Source organism: Chelonoidis abingdonii, chromosome 1, assembly GCF_003597395.2.
Source record: "Chelonoidis abingdonii isolate Lonesome George chromosome 1, CheloAbing_2.0, whole genome shotgun sequence".
NCBI lineage: Eukaryota > Metazoa > Chordata > Testudines > Testudinidae > Chelonoidis > Chelonoidis abingdonii.
This window is the reverse complement of record NC_133769.1, coordinates 19,017,429-19,042,957: the sequence shown is the minus strand read 5'-3', so window position 1 is coordinate 19,042,957 and position 25,529 is coordinate 19,017,429. Positions and strand designations below refer to the sequence as shown.

Sequence of the window (25,529 nt, the reverse complement as noted above, 5' to 3'; positions counted from 1 at the left end):
CCACTTAGGGCTGAAACCCTTGAGTTTGAGCTTCTACCCCAGGTAGTGGGGCTCAGGCTTCAGCTTTCGCCCTGAGGAGTAAGGGTCAAGCTTCGGCCCCAGTAAGTTTAACAACAGCCCTGGTGACCTCATTAAAATGGGGGTGTCACCCATTTTGGGGTCCACATCCACAGTTTGAGAACCCCTGTTTTAACTGAATAAGCTATGGGGACTAGAACCTCAACTGGTATCAATCATGTTAGATCCATTGATTGCAATGGAGTTACACCAACTGAAGCCAAGAGAGGATCTGGCCTTAAGAGAATTAATGTATTTAAGAACACAAATATCACAAATTCAGAATTACTTACCTTGCTTGTAATTCTGAGTTATCTTAATATGGCTGGCTACCTCACCTCGGACAGAAATAATAATTCATGGTCATGTTGGTCCAGTCCAGTTGAATGGAAACAGAATTTTTTTTTACAGTAATAAATAAATCCTAAGGCCTCTATCTGCTAACATGTTATCTGATCTGACTACGCTCTCCCCAGGCAAACACTTCCAGGGACAACCAGATACAAAAACAGAGCAAATTGCCACAACCTGCACCTGAAGAAACAAAAATATAACTATTGTGTATGTAACTCCCCTCCTCAGAGGTCACCTGCTGACCACCTATTATTTGAGCATGGTCAAATATTGTCAAATATTCCACTATGAATGCCTTGATGTAGGCAATGGTGTACTATTTTGATTCCACCTGTTACCAAGCCTATTTAAATGTCTTGATCACTCACTTTAATATATGCTAATACTACCTGTTGGGGAAAAGATGAACTAACTGAAAGCTGAGCATCTTGGTTGATTGGAATATTCTAGAACAATGTATGTATGTGGTATATAGTTATTTGTATGCCAGACCATCAGTGTGCATGGTGGTTTACAAGGCACATTAACAAGTTAAAAGGCACAGTCCTTGCTCTGAGGAGTTTACAAGGCAAACATACAGAAATTAACTCAGAAGGGAGTGGGGTCAGGAAAGGGGGGCTCGTAGTCATTAAACCTCCTCCCACAACACAAAGAGAAAAGATGCACGGCCATTGAACAGCTTGAAGTGTTAGCATGCTGCCTACATAACATAAGTGCATGTGGAAATATTACTGTTTTTCTTTTCTTTTGTAACTGTTCTGTCTTAAATGACGTTCATAGCTGAATGCTAACTTCACATTGCTAATTAAAATAACTCAGTTATATAACTTGTCTTTTGGTAGTCAGGCATAAGTATCTAAGGCTAAGCCTATTAGAAACAAGTCAAATGCCCAATCATACCTAATTCTTCCTCTTAGCTAAGAACATTCTCTTTTTGTGCACTAGGTGTTAAAGAAGGATCTAAATAGAACCATGTCTTCTCAAATGTTACAACACAACTGCCTCTTCTTCTGAAGCAACTGGTACTGACCACTGCTAGTGACAGGACATAGAATTAGATGGATAGAACTGTGCAGACCAGATCCAGGAGGATCATCTGTAAATACTGTACAGGGATTTTTATTATAGAGAGAAAAGTGGGTTGAAATCAAGAAGTCAGAGCTGGCAATCAGCATTCATCCCTGAACGCTTTCTCCACAGGGACTAGGCTTAATAGCTAGGACTAGAAATGTAAGGGAAAGTCTCCACTTTTCTCTTTCTTTTTAAAAAATAAGTTTCTAGCCACTTCCTTTGCAAAGATACCCTTGAAATGGTAACCAAAGCAAAACCAACCTTTAGAACTGAAAGCCTATTACTATTTTTTCCTAAGATCACAGGTTATTCAAAGTCCCGTCACAGCCTTTGGGTTCCAGATAAAAACAAACCTTAGCCACTGATTTTTGGGAAGACCCGGATCAGTTCATAGCTAAAGGGTGCAGCGATATTTTTCCTGATGTTCAGCCGAACGTTCCAAGCCTTACTCTCATTATTCAGTCCCTATGGGGCTCTGCATGTAGCTTCCACTAGCTAAGCCCACAGAAAGGAAACAAATAGGAATAGACATTGTGAAAGAGTCTCCATGAGCATACTGAATAATGTTCCCAAATCGTTAAATGCTAGTGAAACACTGAACTTGATATCATTGTTATTGTTTTATCATTCTTTTCAAATCAGAACTTCATGCTTTCATCCTCCATGGACTAGTTCTCTAAACTTAAGATATACAAAATGGTCTAACAGAAAGGCATTAGAAAAATGTTAAAGTAAACATAATAAATAAAATAATAATAATAATGAATTGGGCTTACATCTGTTTGTGATTATTATTTATGAATGCCTTTTGGGGAAAACTATATAGAATCCTTATAACACACATCAATTTAACTGCTTCAACTTTGGCCCAAAATTCAAAGTACTGTTATGTTTATCCAACAAGGATCCTCTTATTTGAGCCTCAGTGTCAAGTAAGACTAAGCTTTCAAAAGAGCTATCACACAAGAGGATCAGAGGCATACTTCTGCCATAAGAGAAAGCACTTTGAACAGCATGTGCAGTTCTGTCAGCAGCTCGTCACTCAGTGGATTATAGCATCAGACTCAGTCACAGATTCCCCTTTTAGATAAACACTTTGTCACAATTCTGACCTTGCCAGAGAAGGCCCATCTAGCAGAGTTCAAGTCTGCATCATGCAAGACCTGAAGAAGTTATGATTCATCACCTCTCTTTCTCATCACAGAGTTCTATTCATTATCAGCCACAATTATTTACTCTGTGATTGTTCAAACTTTACTGGAGTTGGAGGAAGTACACCAAAAACAAACATGTACACGCTAAACTTAAAAGGTTCAGCAAATACCCCAACAGCATAGGAGCAAATGGCCATTTCTGAGACCTCCTTATGGGCACAGTCCAAAAAGGGATGGAAAGTGACATTGGCAGGCCTATTCTGCTCCAACTAGCAAAGTGTTTCAAATCAAGAAAAACAGGCAATTCTGCATCAGATTAGGCTAATTTATGTGGAATTTTTGTCTTTTAAATGTTCCCTTTAATATTCAATCCAAACAAGAAATGAAATATTTGTAATCTTAAGAATCTGACATAAGGCTACAAAATTAAAAGGTAACTTGTGCTATGTTAAGTTCTTAAGGTTATTTCAAAAGTATTATTCTGTGTTGTTTAAATAAATGCCCTCAGTTTCCTCCCAGTGGTGGAACTATAATAAGGCCATACACCAAGTTCCTCACAAATAATAAAGTCCAGATTTAGACACCTTTATTCACACTCAGTGCTACTGAGATTGAGGTCCTACTATGTCAGGTATCGTACAAACAGTTAATAAGAGTCAGTGCCTGCCCGCAAAAGCTTACACCCTAAACAAAGGGTGGGAGAGACAACAGAGACAGAGTCATGTGCACAGGCCACTGGTAGACTCAGGAACAGAAATGAAGTCTCTTGAGGCTCAATCTACTGTCTATCTAATGAAACACATTGACTCTCACAGAGTAGCTACAATGTAAACAGTGGAACTGCTGATGAAGAAGTTACTCTTCAAGATGTGCAAGGCTACAAGGTTGGAGGAGCCAGGCCCACATGAACGTGAAAGTAAAAACTGAAAAAGAAAGACAGAGCATGCAGGTGTGGGCTAGATTCACACCCCAGCTTGCTGCAAACTAATTGTTCATGTAGACACGTCCTTCCTTAAACTGGTTTTAGAAAAGGTGATTCTTAGGCTAAAACCCCATCTGATTCTTACTGCGATATAATCCATTTATTTTCAAAGAACTGTTGACAGATCTTTAAACAAAGCAAAGCTATCAGGTGCCACAATGAAAACAAATACTCTTCTGCAGACCCGTTAATCAAACTGTGTTTCTAAACCAGAGTTCTACCTACTTCTGTATATTCATTTTAGAGTCCTCGTTCCACTATTTGCTGTGGGCCCCGTTTTTAAAAAGCTCCATGTGTCAGACTAGAGACAACATTCTTATAGGCTGTATCGCTCCTTGGCCACTCCAGCCACATCCTCAAGCTTATGACCCAATCCTGCTCCCACTTTTTTAATGGCAAAGCTACCCTCTGTCCTCCTGTTGCAGGTCCAGAGTGACACATGATGCCTGAGGCCAGGTGGTCTAATTCTTTTAATAAAATTCTGCCATCCCAGAAGTTAGTTTATTTTTTATTCTTTGTAATTTGACATGGCTCATGAAGAAAAAGGTCTCTTGGAATTTTTTATGGCAGAGAATAGGCTTTTTGCCATCTGTATGCTTGTTTTGTTTCAACTAACCATAAGAGTGGAGCTTCTGTAGCTTCATTTTTCTCCCCTACTCCAAAGCCTCTGTGGATGTTTCTCTTTAATTTCATGGTTTCACTCCTGCTCTGGGAAACCTTCTTCCCGGTGTGTGAGACCAACCCTTCCTCAGAGGCTTTTAAGGTCAGGTATGGCAAAGCCTTGGCTGGGATGATTTAGTTGAGGATTGGTCCTGCTTTGAGCAGGGGGTTGGACTAGATGACCTCCTGAGGTCCCTTCCAACCCTGATATTCTATGATTCTATGACTCTATGATATGAATGGAGGGTAATCATTATTGCCTACTTCATTCTGCCCTTGCTAGAATAGTCTATTCTTCCAACTCTTCCTCAGAACAAAGAAAGGAACATCTTTTTCTTTCCCTTACTATTTTTTTTTTTTGGCTCTGGGGAAACCGAGGTCTCTGTCTTCTTAGGCCCAGCTACAAGGTGTGATGAGGTACACAAACCCCATACTGGTATGGAAGGGCTTAAAAGACTATACTGGGTCCAGCTAGCCCTGCCCCTCCAACTCTGCAGGGCGTGGTCCAAATGGAGACAGAGTTGAAAAGGGAGTAATCCAGCTCAGAATGGGGAGACTGGGTAGGAGTGCAGACCTATCTTTTGCAGGAGCCTGTGTGCTGAGCCCGGTTGGAGCAAACAGTTTGGTTTCCCTTTTCTATTTTCTTTCTCCTTATCTGGGACTGGAAGCGTAGAAAGCAGAATTAGGAAGCAACCCAGGGAAGGTAACACAAAAGGGTCCACAACCCTCCTCAGGGTTCTGTGCCACTGACCCTCCTAGGGTCCTGGGATGAGCCCAGTGGAGTGGGTGGGCTGAGGCTCCCCTACTATCCCCTACCAGCTGAATGGGCACTAACCACTAGGACATCCAGCCCACGGAGGACCCTTCCACACAAGCTCTTTGGCCTATTGCGTAACTGAGGCCATTTGTCCAGCTTCCTGCTTATGGGGGATTTTGAAATCAGGAAATCCATGGCAAGACATAGGGCCTTAGCAGGCCTAAGCATCTACAACTTCAACTGAAGTTAATGGGAGCTCCTGAGGTTCAGGACCTCTGAAAATCAAGCCCTAGGACAACAACAGAGTTAAGACAATGGAGCACTACTGACATCCAGAGAGGAGGCTAGTATCTTCTCCTTACATATTAAAGCCCTAGGTTGTTGTTTTTGTTTTTCAAAAAAAAAGAAAAAAAAAACAACTATCCAGGCCAAGGCCATGTACAAGCCAGAGCAAAGGCAGGAGGAGAATTACAGTCTCAGAAAAAAGAACAGGAGTACTTGTGGCACCTTAGAGACTGACAAATTTATTTGGGCATAAGCTTTTGTGGCCTAAAACCCACTTCATCAGATACAAAAAAAGCTTTCCTCTCTCCATCCCAGCCCAGGTGAACAGAGATCAATCACTCATCCCCAATTTAGACACTTCCTGAAGCAGCTGCTATGGGCCAGCTGGTGCTGGACTGTACAGGATCACACAGGTTCAGCAGTATGCAGCCTAAATAAGAGATTTTGTTTCCTGGATGCATGTTTTGTGTTTGAAGACCTGATTCCAACCTAACAGACATGATCCAGCTCCCACTGAAGTCAATGGAGGGACTCTGTTTATGTTCAAACACTCTTTTTTATTAATGTAATTTGTGATGTGAAATAAAAAGCACCCCGGAGGCTATTACATTTCATTTCAGCAGCAGCTCCCTGGAGGCTAGATAGCCTTGGCGATGACTAGCACAAACTGAAATCCACATTGTGTGCTGTAGGTAAAAACTCTGCTAGAGACATCAACTTGCTATTCTTAAATTAGAGCACTACAAGATCACTCTTCAGTAGCACTCCCTGTAGAATGGCTGGAAATGTCATTTCTACAACCAACAGTTTGTGTCTACAATCTACAGTGCAAAAGTCACTCCCAAGCCGAGGTCTGCTGCTTAGGAGCAAACTGGGCTTCTACCTGAGCTATAACTGGCAGTGCCTGCATTTTTTCTCTACAGATTATGAAGAGAAAGAGAAATATGCTGCAGATGACCCTTAACCATGGTAAAGCTGTTTGACTGAATGGTCTTCCTGGCAAGCATGGAGGTTAATGCACTGCCAGTTAAGAGATTCTTTTAAATTCACTGTCTTGTAACAGTGGCAGCTGTGAGAGACCACTCAAAGGTGTTGGACTTAGTCTGTTTGTGGGAAGATGTCTAAGGGTACGTCTACACTGCACGATTATTTCGAATTAGCTTAAACCGATATTACAAAACAGATCTAATAAAATTGGTTTAGCGCGTCCACAGTGGGATCCCGAAATCGATTGTTTGCGTCCATGGTCCAAAGCTACCATCGATTTCAGGAGCGGTGCACTGTGGGTAGCTGTTCCTCAGCTATCCCATAGTTCCCACTTCCGTGTTGAGAGCACAGTGCCTGATGGGGCAGAAAACACTGCCCCGGGTGGTGCTGGGTACAGCCTCACCCCTCCCTTTGTGAAGGCAGCAGACAACCCTTTGGCGCCTTTTTCGCGGAGTGCATTGAGCAAACGCCATAGCACAGCAATCTTTCCCTTTTTTTTTTCACGTGGTGGTGGGGGGAAATAAACTGAGGAGCTGTTCCCTGAACCACGCCAGACACTGTGTTTGAACCTACAGACATTGGGAGCTCAGCCAAGAATGCAAATAATTTTCAGAGACTGCTGTGGACTGTGGGATAGCTGGAGTCCTCAGTACCCCCTCCCTCCCTTCATGAGCGTCCATTTGAGTCTCTGGCTTCCCGTTACGCTTGTCACACAGCGCTGTGTATCCTGGAGTTTTTTATTCAAACGCTTTGGCATTTCGTGTTCTGTAACGGAGCTGGATACAACAGATTTGTCTCCCCATACAGCGATCAGACCTAGTATCTCCCGTACGGTCTATGCTGGAGCTCTTTTTCGATTTCAAACTGCATCGCCAGCCGTGCTGATCAGAGCTCCACGCTGGGCAAGCAGGAAATGTAATTCAAAAGTTCGCGGGGCTTTTCCTGTTTACCTGCCCGCTGCATCCGAGTTCAGATTGCTGTCCAGAGCGGTCAGTGCTGCACTCTGGGATGCCGCCCGGAGGCCAATAACGTCGATTTCCGTCCACATGAACCCTAATCCGAGTTATCACTATCGAATTTAGCGCTACTCCTCTCGTTTGGGAGGAGTTCCGAAATCGATTTAAGGAGCCGTTTAACTCGATATTAATGACGACGTCGTGTGAACGGATACAGCGTTAAATCGGTATATCGGCCATTAAACCGATTTAAAGTCGCAGTGTAGACCTGGCCTAAGCTACTGCTCTCCATTCGCCTTCTGGACTGGAAGATAGCTTGCTCCTTGGGGAAGTGAAGGTGAAAAGAATTAAAGAAACACAAGTGACACATAAGCGACAGCTCTGGAAAGCTCTCAGTTCAAAGTGATACAGGAATGTTGCTGCTAAACTAAGAATTTCCACAAAACCATGTGAATTTGCCAAGAGTACTTCATTCAATGCTAATGCAAAACATGGTCTGCATTTCACCAAATCATATGCATCTGCTGAAATATAAGCAGCAATTATCTACAAAAAGGAAAGACCTATAAGGGGGCAAGTCATCTAATCTCTGTGCCTTGGTTTCCTATCTGTAATGTGGAGATAATAACACTTTCTTGCTCCCACCTAGGCCTGTTGACTATTTAGAATGTAAACTTTTCAAAGCAGATTCTGTCTCTCACTCTGTGTGCTGTATGTACAGTGGGGCCCAGTGTTGGACAGGGTCTCTAGGCACTATAGATTGAGAGGAAGCTGCTGCAAAACTCCAGTGTAATAGTTGCACAGACATGGCAAATGCTTTTCAGTTGTTCAGAGGTATTACTTCATTTTATATATTTATGAACTTTTTGCTCTTGGAAAAACCTCCAAAACAAACCTGACAAAGCCTGGTCATCATCACATAAGACACATTCTGCCCACACTTGTCACTCACCTGTGCAGTAACTACAGATTGCTCACACACACAGCATTCTTACGTTGTCTTAGGTTTCTAGCTCTAAGAGCCGGCAATTGCATGAACCAGATATCTGACAACAGTGTCATTTACTGTTAAAACAGAGCTTGGCCCTCAAGAACTATATGGATGTTATATTGATAATATATGATTTGTATTGGAGCAGTGCCTTGAGGCCCCAAAAAAGGATCAGGGCCCCATTGAGCTAGGCACTGTACACAGTAACAAGACAGTCAGTGCCCCTATGATATTACAATTTAAAAATATGACAAAAGAAGATACTCCAGGTGGATACAAATAAACAGTCGGTGGAGCAAAGGTGAGATGGTTATGAATGGTGTTATGAATAATGTAATAAGCAGCAGACACAGCGCACCAGCTGCCTAGCTATATACAGTATATGCAATCTTCTGTTCCTATTCCTATAATTCTTGTCTTCCCTTTGCCCTCTCCACCTGTCATGTTCTGTCCCTGCACAGAGCCTGGTCCGAAAACACTTGGGCACATGAGTAACTTTACATTGACTTGTTATTCATTATTTGTGTTACTGTAGTGCCTAGGAGACCTAGTCATTAACCAGGACATCACTGTGCTAAAGAGAGTGTTTGCATAAATTGCCCTTGGCTTGTAAACTCTCAGAGGTAGGACTGCCTTCTATGTTTATACAGCTCCAAGCACAATGTGGCCCTGATCCTAGTTTGGGCTTCAGGACACTACAGATAATAAAGCAGTATCCAGATTACTTTTACGCGACCACTTGGGGTATGTTATGTATGATCCTCTTCCTAACCAGCACTCTTGAAAATATATTTCCCACATCTGAATTCAATGCAGTATAGCATCTTTGTATTCTGACATTTCAGAGCTTAAAACTAATCTGATGGTGCATGTTTAATATCTCTCAGTAACAGTTAATAACAACAGCACAATACTTTGGAATTATACAGCATTAAAAACACATTGTACAAATATTCACAGAATGTTGGGGTATACACTGTGGTTTTCGGTGTTTTCTGCAATGTACTAGGACATACTAGAGTTGCTTTACAACAGCGATGCCGGACACTCCCCTCCAGATCCAGCCCACTTAACATATTTATGTGGCCGGCATTAGTCATTTTGGCAGAAACGAAGATGCTGATTCTGCAACCTGTGCCATGCAAGCAGTGCCTCTAAGGCAGCACAGGGTACCACTGAGATCAATGGGGCTCCATGAGAGTTGCAGGGATAATCCAAGGTGGAGCAATTTCTGGGACTCGTGCCTCAGCTTTAATTTAAAAAAAAACACAAATAAATTATGTTCCCAGCCTTCATGGTTGTGAAGATAACCTTCAAACTGAGTGCACTCAGAGCAAACCAGAGCAGCGCTGACTTCCTGAGTCTGCAGACAGCTTTGTCTACCCTGGGAAAATGAGTGGTGTTTTGATATTGTGATGGGGCAAGGCCAGATGGCTACAGTAAAGTACTGAGAAACAGGTATGTTAGCCCCAAGCTAAACAAATCCCTAGGACCATGGTAACCAAATGGCAGTTGCTCAGGTTAAACAAGGCACCTGAAGCCAATTAAGACCTTTCTAGAAGGCAGTGGAGAAAGCTACTTTAATTAGAACACCTGCAGCCAATCAGGGCAGGCTAATCAGGGCACCTGGGTTTAAAAAGGAGCTCACCCAAATCAGGCAGGGAGGAGCCAGAGGAGAAGCAGTGCGAGTGAGGAGCTGGGAGCAAGAAGGCAAGGAGCTGAGAGTGAACTGCTGGAGGATTTAGGAGACAAGCATTATCGGACATCAGGAGGAAGATCCTGTGGTGAGGATAAAGAAGGTGTTTGGAGGAGGCCATGGGGAAGTAGCCCAGGGAGTTGTAGCTGTCATGCAGCTGTTACAGGAGGTACTATAGACAGCTGCAATCCACAGGGCCCTGGGCTGGAACCCGGAGTAGAGGGTGGGCCCGGGTTCCCCCCAAACCTCCCAACTCCTGATCAGACACAGGAGGAGTTGACCCAGACTGTGGGGAAGATCAATGAGGTGAGCAAATCTGCCAAGAAGCGCAGGACCCACCAAGGTAGAGGAGGAACTTTGTCACAATATGTTTTAATTAACAGGTTTTTAAACATCACTTAGCACCTGGAGTGAACAAAGATAATAAAGGATTTTGAAATGTGTTAGCTGGGCATGGTTAACCCTACCTGAAACTTGCACACCAGCTTGGTCATCCTGTAGAAGGAAGGGAGCAAAACTGGTGACAGAAGGCAGTGGAAGGAGAAGAATGCTAATAAGGGGCAGAGGGAGAAATCTCTCATTTTCATGGGCTATCACTTGCCTTACAGTCAAGAGGAGGGACTAACAAATGTCTTGCTGCAGCACTGGTAACCAAACCACGGAAAAATCATAGTCCAGGGAAATATTTTGTAAAGCACCGAATATGTGTCACATATTTAGCTCACTGTATCAGAGGGGTAGCCGTGTTAGTCTGGATCTGCAAAAGCAGCAAAGAGTTCTGTGGCACCTTATAGACTAAGACACTTTTGGAGCATGAGCTTTCGTGGGTGAATACCTACTTCGCTGGAGCACTTCATGCACACATTTAGCTCACTGACATCAAGCCCCATTTAGGAATTATCTAAATGGATGGTACCAACAGGACATTTCAGCTCCAGGGTAGCCTCCCAATACTACTGTGTGAATAAGGGTGGATCCCTTCCCCTTGACAGTAATGCTGAGAGTTACCCCACATCTATGATGACTGTCGTTTGTCCACTCTTCTGTAGGGATAAGATGAATAAGGGTTGCATGATGGTGATTTAGTGTCATGGCAGTTGGTGTAGAGAGATGAGGAATGTGATCTCCCCATAAAAAATCAAAACAAAAAACCCTAAACCTTTTTCAAATGGGTGTTTCCACTGTTTCTCTGAACTTAGCAATAAAACCCCTGTGTGTCTATATCGATGGAGTCCTGGTTCTCCCCTGCCTCTTGGCTAGGAGCACAGCCAGTTGAGGGGAAAGGGGGACAGGGGACTGAGCAGTGGAGGGATTCCCTCAGTGTGTGCAGAGCCAGTGAAGTGAGTGAGCTCAGACAGCTGGGAGGGATGCAGAGCCAGCTGTATGGGAATGAGCTCCATAGAGGCAAGATATTATAGGTAGCGGGGTTAGTCTGTATCCACAAAAACAATGAGGAGTTCAGTGGCACCTTAAAGACTAACCAATTTATTTGGGCATAAGCTTTCATGGGTAAAAAACCGACTTCTTCAGATGCAAGTTAAGAGTGGCAGCTACCATGATACTAGAGACAGAACATTAAAGCAGGCCAATACTTCAAAGACTACAGACCAAAACAGTAAATGGGACAGGAAGAAAGGGTGTTATCCATCAGTGTAGAGTATAACAAGGGAGAAATCAGTGACTGAGTCACACCTATGTCTTTAGCTGGATGGACCAATTAAACCCATATTCCTTTGAAATGTAGAATCCTGGACTCATGTGGAGTAGAAGGGCTTCTGTTGGGTTATTCCATTCTGTCTCCTGTATCGTAATTGCTAAACCTTGCTTCAAAAGGCCCCTATCTCACAGCTGCTCTGCACATGGACCTCCCAGCAGCCACATCGGGAGCTACAAGCATTTTCAAAGCTCTCCTCTGAACAGTTAATCTTTTTTCCCTTGTCTTATTATTTTTTTTAAATGCATGTTGAGGCCTACCAACTGCCAAGTAGGGAGCTGCCACCTATGGGCAATTATTGGTTACCAATTTGATCATCAGATAATTTTATAGAACAATTACTAATCTTATCAAAGCAATTAGGGCCAAATTTTCAGAAGACTTCAGTTCCCATTTAAACACTTAGGCCCCAATCCTCAAAGGTATTTAGGCTCTTAACTTCCACTGCAATCAGAAGGACTAAGGTGCCTAAATACCTATGAGGATCTGGACCTTAATGGCTACAACAGTTGTTTCTGCTACTTTCTTCCCACACAAAAAAATTCTTACAATATATAGGAATGTAATTACTCTATCAGAGAAGCTAGCAACGGAAACGACCTATCATCTGATTAAATTTTCCTGCCAATGCAAGATGCTCCCTAATAAAATTAACTGTTGTTCTTGGCCAGTTTAGTTTAAAAAACCCCAGGTGACGAGGTTTCCACCACTTCCTTTGGAAGAATAGTCCACAGGATAACAAATCTGTCAGGCAGATTTTTTCAAATATCAGTCTAAATTGTCTCTTTCTTAATTTCATGCCACTATTCTTAGTTACTCTGCTTTTTATCTCTTTAAGGTAATTGTATGTATCCCATTACCATAGTATCTGGCGACCTCATCTTCCATTGTATTTATCCTCACAATACTTATGGTATGGTAGCTTAAGTGCAACTATGCCCATTTTACAAATGGGGAACTGAGGCACAGAGATGCAAATGCAGCATACCCAATGGGATTTAGGCACTACTACAATCCACAAAAACTCTGCTCAGCTGCCACCTAACCCTATAGGCGCCAAGTGAATTAAGGCACCTAAGTTTTCACTGCAAAAATTCCTTAGACTCCTTGCTATAGGCACACACAGTGTAGCTCAGGCATGCACCTGAATGCCTATCTTATGCCTACTCCCCAGCGGGATCTCAAACCAGGTGAAGATGGACATTCCCCTGCTTATCTTGCCTGTTGGGTCCGATCTGGTAGGTGTGTTCTGAGCACACTCAACCCCCCACAACATAGGTGGGAAAACCACTTGGGATATGGCAGACCCAAGTTTAATTCCACCCTGTGGCTCATGAGAAGGGATCTGAACGGGGGTTACCCACCTTGCAGCTGAGTGCCCTGACCTCTGGACTATTCTGATATGGGTCACTCTCAATAGCTTACGCTGAAGCTGTTCAATTTTGTATTAAATAATTGGGCCAGAGAACGTAAGGATGGTTTTATAGTACAGTGGTGAGGGCACTTCCCTGAGAGGAGGGTAACAACTGTTCAAATCCCTTCTCATCAGGCGGAGGGGTACTAAAAGTCACAAGGGAGTCTTCCTCTCCTTCTCCCCTGCTGTTCTGTGTGGAGCTTGGCAGATGCCTAAGCCAATCTCGCAAGAACGGCTGAGGCACCTGACTCCAGAAGAGGGGCTTCCGGCTATAGATTGCACAGCCCAGACTTAGGCAACTCACTCCATGAGAAGGGCAGGTTTTATCTTCTGGGAATAAGATGCCTCAAAATATCATCCCAAAACAATGAAACCCTGGTCTCAATGGGCGCTTTTAGGTACTTCCGTGATACAAATTAAAAATAGGGACTGATCCAATACCCATTAAAGTCAATAGAAATATTCTCTTTATTTCAATGAGCGTTGTATGAGACCCATAACATAACTTTCTTCTAAGACATTTTGTACCACAATGGGATGAATGGACCATATATATATTACACATACATATACACACACACTATATATAAAGATCAAGACATTTAAATTCATAGTCCTACCGGTACACAGCAGGCTTCCGTACTGGGGCTTATCAGTAGTTTTCCTACTTCTTAGAGTAAACATGGACTGCCCTCAGATGTCTGCCCCCAAGGCTCCCAGTGACCTCAGTAGGAACACACATGAGTATCCAAGGGCAGAATTTGATGCAAGTAATGACAGATAAGCTGGAAACATTTTATAAATTAGGCTGTATTAGTCCCAGCTCAAATCCTATTACTGAGCTGCAGCCTACACAATTTACATATGGTGGGGCAGGAAAAGCAAAGAACTGAGCTGTCCTTGAGACAAAATTATCACCTATGTGAAACAATGACAGGCTCGCACTATCAAGCTCTGTGAGAAATATGAACAAACATTTTGCGCTACACATTTGCTATTTTCCTTTACTGAGCCAGAAGCCTTGATCTTAACCAAAACCAATTCCATCCCTTCCTAGAACCATTCTCAAAGCCAATCTGTATTTTGTTTTTCAAAAACTACATGCACTGCTCCATTTTTAAAAAATATTTAGTTGGAGTAAAGTGCATTTGTGAGCAAGGTGTTTTTTAAATGACTGTAAAAGGTTTTGCACATTTAGATTCATTGAGTTTTAAGCCTGAAGGGCCCAATAGCTCATTTGGTCTGACCTTCTATGTAAAAAAACCATAAAATTTCAATTTCACCAGTTATCTCTGTATGGAGCCCAATAACTTGCGCTGAGTAAAGCATATTTTCCAGAAAGGCATCCACCCTTGGTTTCAAAACACCAAGGGATGGAGATTCCACCATCTTCCTTGGAAAAAGTGACTTGACCAAGGACATGCAGTGGATTAATATTTCCCAAGTCCTACTCCAGTGACCTAATCACTGGCTCGCATTGTCTGCCACTATTTTTTTTAATGAGATAAAAAAAACCTATATCAAAAAATGAGAGCGTTTCACTGAACGAGCGGTCTTCAAAGCCAGAAAACAGCACTTGTCCAAGGCAATGCAAAGAACATAGGAGCAGACCTAGCAGATCAAACCAATGGTCCATCTGATTCAGTGTCAGAATAAGGTATTGCTGTGGGCCTAGGGTTCACTGCAGGATCATGGTCTAAATGCCTATATAAAAACTGTCTCTGCAGCTGACATACCTTAAATCCTCTACCCATTAATGCTCTTTTCCAGTCCCCTCTGCCTCCTCATGCACTCTCTCATTTAGACACACATACACAGGATGAAGGATGAATATAAAGAGAGAGAGAGCATAGGTCAAAAGGGTTTCTTCTACCATGCGTCAGATATGCCAATGAACATAATAGACAATGAGTATAACAAAGTGCCCACTATAAGACCTCGTGGAATCCCTCGCTAGATATTACAAAAGGCCATAGTACTCCCCGCAGGCATTTAGAGTGAGGATGACAGCCCTACTCACACTTAGTGTCACTTTGCTCCAGTTACGCTGGCTTCACATGCTGGTTCTCTGTACAATTCAATAAAGAGGAATACACTCCTTTACATGGAGAACTGATGCATTTATCTTGTCTCCTTTGTATCGTGTGAATTCTAGAATAGGAGATAAATAATTATAATGAACTGAGTTTCATTTCCAAAATGGGTCCAAAATGCTCCTTTAAAATCTCTTTAGTAGGATTTATCTTAATGCTTTTACTTTAAAAAAAAATCTGTTTTCATTACATGTACTGCAGCTTTTCTTCTTCTTAGCAGTAAAAAAGAAAGTATGATGCACTTGGAGAAAGACAATGATTTGGCCTCCTAGGACATGTCTGCGCTAGAAAAATTACGGCCAATATTTCATCAGTGACCAGCAGTAGTGAATGCATCTGCACCAGCGACAGCAATGTTGTAAGTGCTAATGCAGACAGACAGGACTCAGGCACTTTTACCCTTGTCATGAAAGTCTGGCTAGAGCTGAGACTTCTCTGTGCCTGAGCTCTCCCAATGCTAGCAGCTTAGCACTCATGTTGCAAGAGTGTTGAAATACGGGGACTAATTTGGATGCACCCTTAGGGATGCAGCTGGTGTTTTCAGTTTTCATCTGGACCATTATTTGGTGTTAGCTGAATACAGCAAAAATGTGGCTGCTGATTTACTCATAACCACAAAGGAGAGCTAAATTGTAAAAACAGAGGGAGAGGGAAACTTAGAAGGGTTTGCAAGGGGAAAAGATCTATGTTTTACACTATGGCTTGAAACAAGCTGGGGACCTGGTGCAGCAAAGAAGTGCAGGTGGGCTGTTCCAGGCAAAGCAGAAGAAAAGGTCCTTGTGCCACAATAGCCAGTATGCATGGAATAGCCCGAGATGATGAATTAGGGAGTGGAGGACAGAAGAGATGGTATGCCAAATGCGAGTTCACTAGTGATGTCCAAGCAAATTAAGACAATTTTGATTAGTATGATTTTTCAGTTAGTTGTGTGAACACCATTTATACTATGCATTTTGTAATAATAGTGGACAAGCTTTATTTCCTCATTTAACAAAGCATTTATTATAAGTGATCGTTATAGTGGAGCTGCTGAACAGAGTAAGGCTTGAGACATTTTCCAGACACCTACTATCCAGGAAACTAAGACTACCAGCCACAGGGTCATGAAAGATGGAGAAAGACCACAAAGTTCCAAGGTCAAGGTTCTAATGCCTAGAATAGTGCTCATAACTTTCCCAAGCATCAGTCAAATGACACTCCCATCAACCTTGCCAGTTTCCCTGATGCCCAAAGAATTCTGAATAGCACCAAGAAAATTGACCAATGTCCTGTCAATTTAATTCTGCTGTTCTTGCTGCTGCTTAGGAATGCTATGAGTTGTAACAGAGACACAGAGCAGTGGGTCTGCAGACTCAGGAATACACCACCACAATGGTTTACATCTGGAAAGCTATCTTTGGACACGTGCATACAAGAAAACATTTGGAGACTTTAAAGTGGGATGATTTTAGAATGGAGGTTCATCTTTTTCCTGCATATCCTTAATTTTTCAGGTTTAAGCAGTCTCCTAACCATGAATTGCCTATTATGGATTCTGGCCTAGTGATGCAATCCTTCCACAATGTAGAACTCCAGTGGGAGATTTCTGGCTGTTATATTGGGCCCTACTTTTCTTTAATATGGATTTTATTTTTTTCTCCCTGGGACAGCTTTATGAGATTTTACATCTCCTTTTTGGTAGGTGTAACTACAGGACAGCAACCATGGTCATAACTCCAGCATAAATCAGTGTAGCATAAACAGTATACAGGACACTCAAGAGGCAGACAGAACTGAGCAGTCATAATTACAAGTCTTTTTACAATGACAAGGCATCTAGAAAAGAAGACTCAAAAGTCCCTTAAACCCAAACAATGATAATGCCTGATTTAAAAGAACAAGTGCTGTAAAACCCCTTCCCAATCCCTAGTGGTTTGGGACTGAAATTCCAAATGCTTCCCACAATCAGTTCTGCCCTTGAGACTCTTTAACACTTTGTGTTTGTACTGGAAAAAAAAAAATACCTACAGTTTTATCAGGACTGAGCATCCTTCATATCTGATACCCATCTATAATCTAAGACCCTGGACAAAATAGCCCATGCTGATTCTTTCAGTGACACCATGCCTATTTCAAAATCATTTACCCAAAGTGTATTCACATTATACACTGAAACTGAAAATCTGAAATTCCTCATCAACCCTTCAATTAAAGTAGTTGGTGTTACTGGACCCTTCTCCAGATACAGGGCCAGACACTCAGCTAGTATAAATCAGTGTAATTCCATTTACTTCAATGATACTACTCTGATTTATACCAGCTGAGGATCCAGGTTGTGAAGTCCTGAATTCTTTACGAACATGGCCATGAGATTACTCTGTGATTGCAACAATCTTGCCTATTCCCTATCTACAAGCTCAGGCATGTCCTCAAAAGGGGATTTTGTTTTCCTAACACAAATCACATTTATACACCTCAGCTCTTGCAAAACTGGACTTCCCACACAAGTATGTGCTGTTGGGATTTGTTTTTTAGTTATTACCTTGATCATTATTAAAATATCTCCCACCACTTTAATGGAGTGCCACACAGGTTTCTTTTTTTAAGATATAACTGTGAGATAAACTGCACAATTTCAAGACCTGCTGATACCTATAGGGAAACTTTGAGAAATACTCATTTTACAATTAATTCCTATTATATGTTGTTTTCAGAGCAGTGTGTGGGCATAGAGCTGGGGGGAAATTCTTCAGTGATTTTGTTTTATCACTGAAGATTGTTGCATTTCAAGGTTTATTACTGACCAATTGAGCTTTTCCTGCTGTTTCTTGTCTAAAGATACTTTGTGCTGCAATAGCTCCTTCCAATTGAAGATAACATAAATCTTTACCAATATTAATGAACGAATCCTCGTACGCCCTCTGAGACAGATATAGTAAAAACAAAGTCAAATGGGAGCTAATATCTAAAATAAATGATACTAAATTAGTCTGCTAGTGCTTGGAGCCTCTGAGGGCTGAACTTTCTGGGCTATGCAGCTTCAGAGGCTATATCTTATCATGAGGAGGTATACTTCAAGGAGACTGGGAGCTGGTACAGAGACACAGGGTCTCCATGTAGATGATCCTGGAATCCATTGATCCACAGAGAAACACCTGAATCTTAGGTGGTATTTTGGTTTAGAGGATCTAACCCCTGCCACTTCCACTGGGACCAAACCCTAAAGAAAAGTTATCAAATTCCATGAACACAAACTTGTGGTGTTTCCTGTGTAGGGAAAAAACATGCATTTCTGTGCCTCAGTTCTTCATCTAAAAATGGGCATAACAATATTTACTTCTAGCTGCTAAGTGTTCAACATGCATCTTAACTACTGCAATATCCTCCTCTATATCTTTGACATGGACAAATGCAACCTTGGTCTTTCCCCATGCCTCAGGTGACCATATTTTCCTAAACTGAAAATGAGACACCCAGCTGATGATCAGTGGGCAAGAGTGAATGGGACAAATGCCCAATTATGCCAAAAAAGTCATGATGTCTGAGACAGAGCTTAGAAAGGGGATGGTCCTGGCCAAAATGGAATATATGGTCACTCTAGCCATGCCCCAAGTCATTCAAAACACTGCTGCTAAAACTATCTTTCAGGCTCATTACTCTAAAGGTTACATCATTCCTATTTTTTGCATCTCTTCACTACCATATCAAACACAAACAATAATCCTTTAGATTAGAAAGTGTCCCTTTCTTAGCAACGAAATGAATGTACAAACAAAACAGAAATGACAAAGTTTATAGATTGCACGAGCATCCCTAGTACTATGAAGGTGGTTTACAAAATATAGAAAATGGATACAAGGAAATAAGCATCTAGATCTTTTTCCCAACATTTTCCATGATACATCAAGGGATCTTTAATCAAGAAGCATAAAATTACCCTGTAGATACAAAGCTGTGGAGTAGCTTTAAATGAATATTTATGTTCTTAATAAAGGTTTCCAGGCAGTTGTTACAGAAACATGAAAGGTCACCAAACTGATTAAAGGGTCAATTTTGCGTGAAAGACTGTGAAATTTCAGATACTGAAATGCTGTAGCAAAAGAGAAAGCAGATGTATCAGTAGTCAAGAAAGATGGGCTCAAATTGGAAAACACTTATGGTATGTCTACACTTCAATTAAGCACTCATGGCCTGTGGGGCTTGGGATGTAGAGCTATATAATTGCAGTGTAGACATTTGGGATCAGGCTGGAGCCCAGGATCTGAGAACATCTCCCCACACAGGGTCCCAGAGCTTGGGCCTGAGCCCAAATGTCTACACTGCTGTTTCACAGCCCTGTGAGTCTGATCAGCTGACACAGGCCATCTGCAGGTGTTTAACTTCATTGTAGACTAAGAGCCCAAGTGGCCATGCTCTTTTATGCCTGGAGAAGAAGCATGTTTGCAATAACACACCACTACCTGTAATTGCCAGCACACTTTATTATTTGGCTTTTTCAGCTGTGGCAGCTTTGGGATCAAAGCATATCATTCTAACCACAGTTTTCATGCATTATAATTTCTATTATATAATTGGAGATATACCTATCTCATAGAGCTGGAAGGGACTCTGAAAGATCATCAAGTCCAGCCCCCTGCCTTCACTAGCAGGACCAAATACTGATTTTCTGCCCCAGATCCCTAAGTGGCCCTCTCAAGGATTGAACTCAGAACTCTGGGTTTAGCAGGCCAATGTGCAAACCATTGAGCTATCCCTCCCTCCATTACCAGCACCCATAAAAAGTTACAAAGATTGTAACATCCCAAAGATAAATATCTTCATGAACATTAAAATATATTTCTTCCTTTTTTATTTTTTAGCAGATACTTTGGTATTTAATTTGAGAGTTAAATACACCCCTTTTGACCTAAGCAGCTAGTCAAAAAATTAGGGTCTAGTGGATTGTTCCAGGTACAAGCAAAAATTAATGGAGTTTGGTATTTTCTTTGATGCAGTCTTGTTTATTTACAAGGAATATACAGAGTCCTGCTTCTCTGAATTCAGAAGGAACCAAATGGGAAATAGCTGCTTTGCTTATAGCCTAAGCCTCTTTAGCTAGCACCAGACCCAGAACCTTTCTGTATGTTTCTCCAGGGTCACACTATGCTTATAGGCTTCTGTCTGGCTTTCTTCCTGCCTCTGAGTCTCTCTTAGATTCTGAGTGTTCTACCCTCCCTCCCTCTCACACACACACACACACACACACAAAATTCTCTACCCCCTCAGTCCAAAAGTCCCGGGCAGGTTCACACATCCCTTAGTCTTAGGTGAGCGTGGCGGGCAGTTGTCATTAACGTATCCTGATTATGTTAACTGAAGAGTGTGTTCATGCAGTTCACACCCAATCTCAAAGAGCTTTGTGATCCATGAAGTCACTAACACTTCTCATCATAACAGCATGCTTTCGGGAGTCAGGAGGGAAGAAAGCAATATTTTTGGGCAGTGAAAGAATTCTTTGCATTTTCTCTCTTCTCATTACACCACAAAATGTGTAATGAAGAGCAACCACAATTTTACAGAGTGTGTCACTGACAACTTCCAGAGGAATAATATAAAGTAGGTATGCATAATGCACATACCATTAAATATTGCTGTACAGAATGTAAACTCCTAGCCAAACATAAAGTTGGAGAATTTGGACACATCTGGTATCAAAATCATGCTTAACATTTGAAGGACCTGATCTTACATTACTTTGAGGCACTGATTCAGGAAAGCATCCTCATTAAGGGCAACACTTAAGCACAGACTTAACTCTAAATGTCTGCAAATGCCCTATGACAGTCACACTGGTATAAGATGTGATCAGGATCAAGTCTGCAATATCTACATTTTTAGAACTGGATATTCCAGGAAGATGGGTAATTTCCTCACCCTCTCTCCAAAAAAAACCCCACCCACCCATCATCCCGCTAGATTGAATCATTACATTTTTAAAGGCTTTTTTTGCACAACATCTGCTTCCTGCAGGAATCCAGTTCACCAACCAATTGTAAACAGTTTCCCTCTGGGTTTTCTCTTTTTAAAAGTGACCACATCAAGAGAGAAAACTCACACAGCTCTCCCCTCTGCGTATACTCACGAACAAAGTTAGAATGCTAAAAAGTGCTGTCTTGTGTAAGGGCCAGGGGACATATATTACTGAAGAGCAGAGTAATATATGTGAAATTCACCCTCCGTGCAGAGGGTCCTCATCATTTAACCTGTGATGCACATTTAAGGTCCACCGGGTGACCTTAAATGTTCATCACAGCTGCACTCGGCTAATGTGTGAGCCAGCAAGATTCCACATGGGAGACAAGATTGTGGAGTCTTTACACCTTACCTAGTACAGTACTAATGTACTATGCTACTCCTGAGAAATGGTTTGACTAGGAAAATCCCCTAATTAATTAATTAAGTAAGTAGCATTACTATTATGGTAGTACCCAAGCACCAACGAAGAATGGGGTCCCATTGTGCTAGTCCCTGTACCAACGCATAGTATTCGATAGCCACTGCCCCCAAGGAGCTTACAATCTAAATAGATAAGAAAGAACCAGGGTAGGGGAAGAAGTAGAACACACCAGTAGAGTGACCAAATGTGATGGTGGCAAATGCCATGTTAGTTCCCACAACACTTTTTGAAGTTGGTGTAGTTAGGAGGGGATAAAGTAAATGGAAAGAAAAGTGAAGGGAAAGGGAACACTAAAGGGAAAGCGGTTGAGGGGGGCAGGGCAAGGGAGAAGTATGGGGGGCAGATGTAGAGTGAAGCTGATGGGAAGAGACTGAAGGAGGGAGAGGAAGAGGGTTGGAGCAAACAGCCAATAATCATAAGGCAAAGAAAGTCCAATCAAAACTGTAGAATGTTTACATTACTAGGTAACAGTATCAGCAGGGTTCTATATTTTAATCGGATTTTCCAGTTGTGTTAGCAGGGTTACTGGGTGGTGCAGTGACTTCGCTATGGTCACACATAACTGTCTAGGTTTTAATACCACACCCATCATCAAAAGAGTTGAACCAAGTCAGTGATTCACCCCAGATGGGAACCCAGGTTCCTCTTGGCTTTCCCTTATTTCCTCTGACCATTAGGTCAGGTGGCCTCCATAAATTATTTGGCATTATCTGTAAAAATCCACATTCTCCTGGCCACAACACCAAAGTGGACTTTTGGAGGGGTGCCTCGCTTTCAAAGAGCTGACTCGTTATGGATCCATTCCATTTTATGCTGAATCTCTCTATCCAAGTGAGAATAGAATTTTATGTGGTTTTATCTCTCGCAGTCAGATAACATGTGAGTGATTATGCCGTATGCTGCTGGGTATGTGAAAAGTAAAAATAGAGTATAGGTGCTTTTAGATTAAATACAGTAGATGGAGGGGGAAAAGAAAAGCATTAATAATGTATATGGGGCTAATTTAAACATTGACTCATTGCCATTACTAAGTTTGTAATATATGAAACCCTGACAAGGTTGTTAGGGTTTTTTTTAAGCAGCATGACTGAGGTTCAGCACTATAAAAAGATTAAAATAGCTCACACATAAATAAAAGGTTAGTTTGCACATGAATTAAAAGGAGTCGCTGCTCTTCATGTTTCAGATGCGTTGGGGGAAACTTTCTTGTGAGCTTTTCTGTTGCTTACTGGTAGCAGAAGAAATCCTACCAAGCAAGGAAAGCAATATGTAACATTTACTATACGTATGTAGGTATTTTGATTTCACAACTATTGTGTACCTTAATTGCTTTACCAGGATTAAAAAGACAATGGACATTTCCCCTACCTTGATTGCAGCAGAAAAGACACTATGATATGGACAAGGGGCCCTGGAGGGCTCCTCGAATCCAACAACTAGGTGATGTCTCCAGGGACCAGAGGCAAGTGAACTGTAATTGTACTCAGAAAGGCCCCCAGGAGTGACCTGAACTTTCACCAGGAACAATGAGATTGCCCAGGAGTGGGTGCTCCAGGAGGTGACCCAGCGTAAAAGACTACAAGTGAGTTCAGACTGAGGGTCGTCCAACTATAATTGGTGGAGAATGAGGACATGAAGCTCTATTCCTGATAAAGAGCCTTGAGACAGAAACAGGTTCCTCCAGCCAGTGAGTGTTCTGGAGATAGAGTGGCTGCATCGAGTGGCACGCAACCTGCAGTTAGGGTTAATGAGAATTTAGCTACTGGTATCACGTAAGCATTGCCAAGATGTAATGCAGCCAGCTCATCATATTATCTGTGTGAGGCATCTAGAGGGGGATAAGACCTTGCAATGGTTACTGGCCAGCTTTTTCTGGAGGATGGAGGGTACAGCACAAGGTTAGGGAATATTGCTTTTCCTGTCCCGAGTGTCAGTATTTGGCAGCTAAGAATGTTTCAAAGGCCCCCTTGGTCCCAAAGCCATTAGTGGAAACCCCATTCAAAAGAAAAGGGAGGACATGGTTGGGCCTTTAGAAAAGAGCTCTGTGGGAAACCAGTATATACTTGTAGTAGTGGACTATACCTTTCACTACCTGAAATCCATCCCCTTCAGTTCAGCTAAGGCAACAGCGATCATTCCCAGGCTGAGGAGACTCATTGCCTGTATATGTTTCCATGGGAATTATTGACTGATCATAAGAACATACATAAGAACGGCTATACTGGGTCAGACCATTGGTCCATCTAGCCCAGTAACCTGTCTTCTGGCAGTGGCCAATTCCAGATGCTTCAGAGGGAATGAACAGAACAGGTATTCATCAAGCTATCCATCCCCTGTCATCCATTCCCAGATTCTGAAAGGCTCCAACTTCACCATGCAGGTGATGCATGAGCTATGTTCTCTCTTTAAAAACAAAGCCTTGAAAACATCAATGTATCATCCACAAACAGACAGTCTCATGGAAAGATTTAACAAAACAGCGAAGAACATGTTTTAGCAGATAGTCTGGACCAAGCCTAGGCAATGGGACAAATTCCTGTTGCTGTTTCCCTTTGCCATGAGAAGTAATGCAAGCCTCCACAGGGTTCTCATCATTCAAACGGCTCTGTGAATGCCAGACCCACGGAATCTTGGATGTGTTGCAAGGAGGCTGGGATGAGCAAGATGCAAACACGCTCAGAATGATCCAATACATCAAATGTCTAAGGGACAAGAGCACCCAACTGTATATTTAAGGAGCAACTTGTTCCCCAGGGAGAGATTGAATTCAATTAATGAGAAAGAAGCTCTGGATATCTAGTGTGCTGTGGACTCCCTCAGCTATTATATGCTGGGTAGTCCCTTTTCCCAAACCACAGACCACATGACTTTGTGGAGGCTATGCTACACAAAGGACTCAATCCTCTGGACTATCAGCTAGTATCTAACGCTCCAGCCCTATAGCTTCTGGGTACAGCACCACACAGAGAAAGAGCATGCAAATACAGATATTTTTTCCCCAGGGAGATTGGGACTGGAGAAATGCTTGAGCAAGAAACTCTTCTTGTCTTGATGGCAGTAAGGGGGGAAGGTATGTGATGAGACATGACCCCATCTCATTGATAGAAAGGCTAATGAGCATTCCTGCACTCAGGCACACCTGCAGAACATGTTTCACCTGTAGAAATGGAGCTTAAAATGATGAGACTGGCCACACAAAGTAGGGGGAGTTCCCTTGCCTCACAGAACCTGGGGAGAGCCGCCCGGGATTAGAGGCCAGTGAACTGTTGCTGGACTCAGAAAGGACCCTGGGAGTGAGCTGAACTCTCACTGGGATCAATGAGATTGTCCAGGAGTGGGTGCTCCTCTAGGGGATCCAGATGCACGAAATTCAAAGAAACTACAGCTGAATCCAGGCTGAGTGTCAGCCAACTACAGGCTGATATAGTGGCTCTGTCATCAAGTGCAGCGTAGAGACCATGGCCAGGAAATGCGGGCAAAGACGGGAAATCCAGTTGATGCCTGTCTGATCCATCAGCCTATTTGGAGCTTGGTGTAAATTACAGGAGCCTTGAGGCTGCTCTAATATATGCTGGAGACCACCCTGATCCCCAGACGGCTCTGGAATGAGGAAAGATAACGAGTTTAAACACAAGCTGTCTCTAGGTGAGCACACAAAATTAATGGCCATGCGAACATCTTGGCCTTAATCTTTCTGGGCCAAAATTCCCCATCTGTAAAATGGGAGTAAATAATAACTCCCTATCTCACAGTGGAGTGGTGAGATTAAACTCATGAATACTGGGAAAGTGCTCAGATACTATGGTCATAGGAGCAAGATAAAGAAATCGATTTTATTTTCAGTATAAGGCAGCCAACAAGTCTGAGGCATTGGGTGTAACATTTTATAGAACGTTTAAGTGAATTTCTTTTGTAAGCCTTTTTTTCCTTTGTAAGAATATGG

The 25,529-nt window shown here is 42.3% G+C and overlaps 1 protein-coding gene across 7 annotated transcripts in view; it reads right to left on the bottom strand.

The window, feature by feature from the left end:
* Positions 1-25,529, bottom strand: part of LOC116837266 (semaphorin-3D) — a 207,321-nt gene that overhangs the window by 177,560 nt on the left and 4,232 nt on the right. The window lies entirely within an intron of this gene.